Here is a 7177-nt window from a genome sequence, read left to right as displayed (position 1 = left end):
TTAATGCTTATAAATCTCAGTAGTACCTACCACACGGTTTTCACTCACCCTACCTCCAGTTGCCGCCCTTTTGGGCAGGAGTCAGTAGAAATTCACATTTGCCTTGTCCAGCAATATATTTTTTGTTGTAATTAATTTTATATTGTTGGTCGATATCTTCTGTTGGTGAGAATTTCTATCAGCTGGTGCTAGGTGCCGCCATAATCAACAATAACGGAATCCTTCGCAGTGCTACTTTAAGACCCGTAAAACACCATTACAATCATTGTTTAGATATCTGAGGACATATGTTGTGGTGAGTGTTTGATGGTATAGTGGAAGAGCAGCTGAAACATTGAAGTTTCTTCTTAGCTTCACGTATTCAAATACCGAAGTTTGTTTATAGTTATTTTGTGTTAAAATCATCGTAGAAGGGAATGGCGCTACCCATCGTATCAGTGTATGTCTATTCCACTCGCTTTGCATCAATCTATTATTCTGAAATCGATTTGCCTTGATTTGATGAGCACGCCGACAAATAAGGTTTTAGAACCTGCCCACCAAATTTTGTTGGGCGAGTGTGTGTTTAAAGTAAATTCATGACACAATGCAACATGGACCATGAAAATTATTAATTAATACAGGAAACATTTAACTAATAAGACATCCATTAAATGTTTTGATGATACATTTAATTATTTAATGGTTCTGTTGGATTTTGTCCACAATTTAGGGAGCGCGTTATCTGCGCCTCACGGCAAAAGCCATTGCCAATCACCTGTTATCCAATTTACTCACTGCGTGCTCCTTTGATTTCTTCAGATTTAGGAAAATGCTAAGACACTGAAGCAGAAATTAGACTTACACAGGTTGGTTGAGTTCAATCACAATTCTTGTTCAAAAAGCTCTGTCTTCAGGAAAGTACAATACAGCGCTGGGCCTTTCAAGAGCGGAAAGTCTCCATTCAGAAAAGGCAACATTCAACGTTTTTGGTCAGTTTATATTCAGTTTGCACATGCCAGTGTGGGCCGAGTTTGATAGGTGATGAGTCTTTGGGGCGGGGCAAGTTCGCAGGAGAGTCTGATTCCATGGGAGTGGGTGCTGGTTCGGTGAGAGCTGGTTCCGTGGGGTTGGGTGCTGATTATGGGTGATTCGATGTGTGGGGGCTGTTGTTTTCCTTTCCGTCTTTCAGCCTTGACGATCATCTTTGGCTGGGCTGTCTCCCTCTGGCACCTGCTGGTTTTATCTCCAAGTGACCTTCCTGTAAACATTCTCCTCCATTCTTGCACATACACTGTCTCACCTAATTCTTTCATCATTCTTTCAATTTTGTCATTTTGTACAAAATTATGTGAGCGTTTGGCTGTGACATCATTAATCTATTACTGTTCCCTGACTATGCAAAGTGTGTTCTTTTGATCTCCATGTACTTGCTAACGTCATCATATTCTCAGTTTAATCATGCTTTCAACCATATCTTTTCTTTGTTAGGCAAAATATTCCCCTCTGTCCAGAACGTTCAGTAGTAATCGAAAACTGGCGTCTAGCATTAGTCAAAACATAAGATACAATCAAGTACTGAACATTTTTAGACGACTTTGGCAGTGTCTGTGATTTAGAAAATCATCAGGCATGCATTAAACAGTTTCTTAAGGTTCATTAAGCTATTTAGGCAATATATCAAAAGACATTTGTTATTTCAAAGTGCTCAGAAATATATTTCAGATCATAAAGTTATAAAAACCTTTCTCATTACCACTTATCAAAAATGTCTAGTTATGTCTTCTTTATTGATTTGGTGTGTAGGTATAATTATATGCTTAAAATGTTTCTTTTATTTATTTAATATGTGAATATGCTTGTCTGCTTATGTACTTTATTCAATGAGGTTTGAGCATATCTGTTTTTGTAGCTAGGCAGGACTTTTTGTATTTCGACCTCATTCCTTCAGCTCATTTATTTATTTATTTGATTTATTATATATTTCAGTAATGAATGAAATGTTTGATTAATTAATAACATTTTAAATTAACCGTTTCATAGTATGTTCATTCCGTTATTTATTTATGATTACTTAATTATTTTTTATGGTTTATTTTTTTATTTACCATGTGCTACAGTACACTTTTCCAGTAATCATTTTACCTTCCATTTGAGAGCATTTGCGTTTGACCACCAGCAGATAGCACTAAAGAACCATACATTATCATATATTCTATTTTATCTCGGGGACTAATTATTACTGACTTCAAATGTTTAGATAGTCATTTATTCATGAAAATACCTACATATATAAGGTGGCACGTGGAACACTGGTTAGAACGTCTGCTTCACAGTTAGGAGGGTGCGGGTTCTTCCACCTCCGGCCCTTCCTGTGCGGAGTTTGCATGTTCTACCCGTGCCTGCGTGGGTTTTCTCTGGGCACTCCGGTTTCCTCCCACATCACAAAAAACAAGCATGGTAGACTGATTGAGCACTCTAAATTGCCCCTAGGTGCGAGTGCGGATGGTTGTTTGTATGTTGTGTGCCCTGCGATTGGCTGGCAATCGGTTCAGGGTGTCCCCTGCCTACTGCCCGATGACTGCTGGGATAGGCTCCAGCACGCCTGTAACCCCCGTGGGGACTAGCGGACGGAAAAACTAACTATTTTTTAAATTATTTTATTTGTCACACTTCAATACTGCATAATTTGTGTACACTTTGAAACAGACAACATTTGAATGAGTTTCAGAAAGATTTTTGTCAAATGAAGACGACAACTACTATTGTAGCAGATAGTGTTCCCACACAGTGATATGGACTTACAGGATTCTGGAGTGGACTATCCTGAAGATCTGCCTGACTGTGTGGGAACACTACGTCAACTCAACACCCCTAGTGACGAAATAAACTACCTAACAGCCATGTGCTTTATAGTTTTATTCCATTTTGCTCATGTAGACAAACTTAACTTGAAAACACTTAGTATTTTCAACTACAAATGTAAATCAATATCTGAAGTAATTCAAAGAAATTAAGATAAGACTCAATCTATCGCACCAGACTGCATATTAAATTCACAATGCTTCATCATTCATTCTCCTTTTATGCCTGTTTGTATTTTCAATAATGAATGCTTGGCATGTTAAGAAAATACAGCAAATTGCAGGTCCACCTTATTGCATAAAGTAAAAGCAAGTATGACCTATAAAAGGGCCAGATTGTCGGAATAAGCTAGGCCAGAAGCTCTAGTTGTTAGACTGGCACAAAATGCAACACTCACTCACCATACTTATTTTTGCAACCAACATCATCAAATAATTCTGTCAAATTCGACCATGGGAATATCTCACTTCTAACCTCATGTCCCAATTCTTTCCCCCCACCTGATAATTCACCAAGATGAAGCTCTCAACCAATCAAGAGCTTTAGACTTCATCTCTATTTGCGTTTTTTGTTGTTGTTGTTGTTCTGTGAAATACGTTGTCAACAGTGGGTTGTAGTTTGTTCTTCACTTGCTTATAAATGAAACAATTTGTGGTAGAATTAGAGATGAATTTCCAAATTCAATACTGACGGAATAAGGCCATCGCAGGTGTGTCTGCGTGCGCATATGTGCCGCGGCTGTGTACATGCGCGCGCACGCGCCGGGTAGCGGATTTTCCCCATCACAAGCAAAATGGCGACTGAGCGGACAGCCGACCCGGCTCGGCGCGGTGACTGACAGGGGAGGCAATACGCTTCACTCGACCAGACTCAAAACAGTCCCGTTGTGAGACGACTGGATAAACGCACGAAACGATGGCTACCACATAAATGCAATAGCACCGGTAGATGACACCCGACGAAGCTGCGCCTGGAAGACTAAAAATAACGTTTCCAACTGGGGTAAGTAGGGAATGATGAACGTAGTTAGTCGAAGTGCAGCTGCTGCCCTTTTTCTTCAACTGAATTGCTCTAAAGCGCAGGACCGAGCCCTCGCTCACACTGTCACCATCGTTGCCTTCTCCCATTTGCCTGTCACGGCTCGAGACTGAATTTTGTCATTCTCGCGGAGGATGTAACGCGTGTCGAGCTCTCTTTCCTCGCTACCTTCCTACAATGTGTGCCACAGGTTGTTGCAACCCACGCCAATTGTTGATTGCTGAGATCAACTGAGCTGGTAGCGGTGAATTTAAGTAACATTGCCGTCAACCCATATGGCTCCATCGCCGATGTGTTATTTAACCCCCGAATACGTTGTGGTATATTGCTATAAATACATCAAAACACTGTGTAAACCCCCTTAGCTTCAGGTTATTTTGGGGTGACGGTGTTAGAAATCCATCTCTTGTTCTGTTAGAAGAATCAGTGAGCAAGGAGCTTCTGAGTCCTGTGTAGTCATTTAGTGTAAAAGGCTGCCTGTGTGGCTAAATAACTTTCATTCTTCATAGACTTAAACTTGTCTTAGACAGCGTCCCTTGATAATTCAGTAATAAAGGAGCCTTGTTGTTGAGTACTGTAGTTGTTTTGGAACTTGGCTTTGATATTAGGCATACCTTAGGTCTTGTATATATAAATACATATACTACCGTAATTTCCAGACTATAAGTCCGACTTCTTGCACAGGTTTTGAACCCTGCGACTTGTAGTCTGGTGCGGCTCATCTACGGATTTTTCATGGTTTTTATGATATTGTAAAATTATTTGTTTGGTAATAGAAATTAGGACATTTCATTTGAAACACCTGCGATTTTTAGTCCTGTGTGGACTATATATATATATATATATATATATATATATATATATATATATATATATATATATATATATATATATATATACATACACACACACACACACACACACACACACACACACACACACACACACACTAGGGGCGGCTCGGTGGCGCACTGGGTAGCACGTCCGCCTCACAGTTAGGAGGGTGCGGGTTCGATTCCACCTCCGGCCCTCCCTGTGTGGAGTTTGCATGTTCTCCCCGGGCCCGCGTGGGTTTTCTCCGGGCACTCCGGTTTCCTCCCACATTCCAAAAACATGCTTGGTAGGCCAATTGAAGACTCTAAATTGTCCCTAGGTGTGAGTGTGAGTGAGATTGGTTGTCTGTCTCTGTGTGCCCTGCGATTGGCTGGCAACCAGTTCAGGGTGTCCCCCGCCTACTGCCCGATGACGGCTGGGATAGGCTCCAGCACGCCCGCAACCCCCGTGGGGACTAAGCGGTTCAGAAAATGGATGGAAGGATACATATACTACATATATTTTCATATATATGTGTGTGTGTGTGTGTGTGTGTGTGTGTGTGTGTGTGTGTGTGTGTGTGTGTGTGTGTGTGTGTGTGTGTGTGTGTGTGTGTGTGTGTGTATGTATGTGTTCGTGTGTGTGTATGTGTGTGTGTGTGCGTGCGTGCGTGCGTGAGTGTCAACAAAACAGGATTTCCCCCTAATATTAGTGCAATCTTATAGTGCAAAAATTACGGTATATATTCAATATATCATTCAGCATGACATTGAACCAAAAGTTGCTCCCAATGGGCTGTCATCTTTGTGTGAAACACATTTACATTGCTTTCTTGGCCGCAAACAATATGGCAGGTGCAAAGGGGCTTCGAATGTCAAACAGCACTTTGCAACCTGTATTTTGCCAAAGCAATCATTTTCATTGGGGTTTAAATTACAAAATACTTTATATTCAGCACATATTTCATTCTGTTCACTTGTAAGATTAGCATTCATTCAGCTTTATACACTGTATTATGCATGCATATTCAGCTGTCTGCACCTGTAAAAGTTACAATATGAAAAGCCACAAACCCCCTCATATGAGTAGGAGCAATTATGAGTTAACTATTTAGTCCTCAGTAACAATTCACATTAGCTCACATCATTGCTTTAGATGAGCAACCATTGTGTTGTGGGAAATGATTAATAGACTAAGTTAATAGACTTTTTTGGGCTCCAAGGTATGAAATTTCTGGACGGTACGTGGTGCTAACTGAGCTAGCTATGCTATTTTTATGCATATTTTCCAACTCCATGCTTTATAATCATGAATGCTTACTCAATACAAGCATATCAAGTGATGTGTATTTGTGTTATGAGGGATGGTAGGGCCTCAGCAGATCAACACCCTAAATCACAATGTGCATAATTATTAGGCAGTTTGGTTTTCTCAGGCAAAATGGGGCAGAAAAAGACATTTAAGTGACTCTGAAAAAACCAAAATTGCAGAAAAAAAGTCTTTCAGAGGGATGCAGCACTCTTGCTAAGATAATTGGGGCGTGACCACAGAACCATCAAATGTTTCATTGTAAATTGTCAACAATGTTGCAAGAAACGTGCTCAGGAAAAAAAAGACGCAAATTAACTGCTAAGAATTTGAGAAGACTCAAACATGAAGCTACTAGGAACCCAAGATCCTTCAGTGCTACCATATTCCGGAACTTCAATCTACCAAAGTACCAGGTTTTTAGTGCTCAGAGACATGGCCAAGGGATGGAAGGCTGACAGCTGACCACTACTGAACAAAACATACATATTGAAACGTCAAGACTGGCCCAGGAAATATCAGAAGACAGACTTTTCAAAGATTTTATGGACTGATAAGATGAGACTGACTATTGATGGACCAGCTGGATCAGTAGCGGCCACAGAGCTCAGTTGGGTGTACTCAGGCCGCTGTGCTCTCAATCAAAGCGTGGTAGAGCTGGGTAGAACTTTTTGGAGTAGAAATTAAACAAGTACCTCTAGAACAGGGGTCGGGAACCTTTTTGGCGGACAGAGCCATTTTCTGTCTTTGCTCTCATTGGACAGCAATGACCAGGGCGTCACTCAGAGTACAGACCCGGAAATGCGTTCCTGTTCTGCATATTTGTGCTGTTGGTTCAGATCTACGCTGTTTGTATTCACACCTGAAGCGAACCGCACCAGAGTTCGTTTGGAAGCAAACCGAGACCACTTGACAAAGTGGGTTTTGGTCCGTTTCTTTAATCCGCACTAGGATTCGTTTGCGTGTATTCACACCTGCACAAAAGGTCCGGACCAGCGTTACAATCGAACCCTGGTTCGATTAATGTGGGCTAAACAGTCAGGTCTGAATACACCTCAAATGTCTTCCTTTTGTTCCAAATAGCCTGTTAAGCATTTGTCATCTTGTCCTTCCATGACCTGCAGCATTCTGCTGCAACTCCACATCTCAAAGGCCTTGTTTTCCTCATTTTGGT

At 41.0% G+C, this 7177-nt stretch overlaps 1 protein-coding gene across 6 annotated transcripts in view; it reads left to right on the top strand.

The window, feature by feature from the left end:
- The first annotated feature begins 3608 nt into the window (after window positions 1-3608).
- The window catches only part of LOC125967064 (C-myc promoter-binding protein), a 41194-nt gene continuing 37625 nt past the window's right edge, over window positions 3609-7177 (top strand). For 5 of the 6 annotated variants that reach the window (XM_049717757.2, XM_049717755.2, XM_049717756.2 and 2 more), the window contains exon 1: window positions 3609-3846. The gene's annotated coding sequence lies outside the window, so the exon portion shown is untranslated. The remainder of the gene's footprint in view (window positions 3847-7177) is intronic. The other variant, XM_049717759.2, reaches the window with a different exon arrangement.

The sequence above is a fragment of the Syngnathus scovelli genome, chromosome 4 (assembly GCF_024217435.2).
Source record: "Syngnathus scovelli strain Florida chromosome 4, RoL_Ssco_1.2, whole genome shotgun sequence".
Classification (NCBI taxonomy): Eukaryota; Metazoa; Chordata; class Actinopteri; order Syngnathiformes; family Syngnathidae; genus Syngnathus; species Syngnathus scovelli.
Note: the sequence above shows the minus strand (reverse complement) of the source record. Positions and strands in the feature narration are given on the sequence as shown.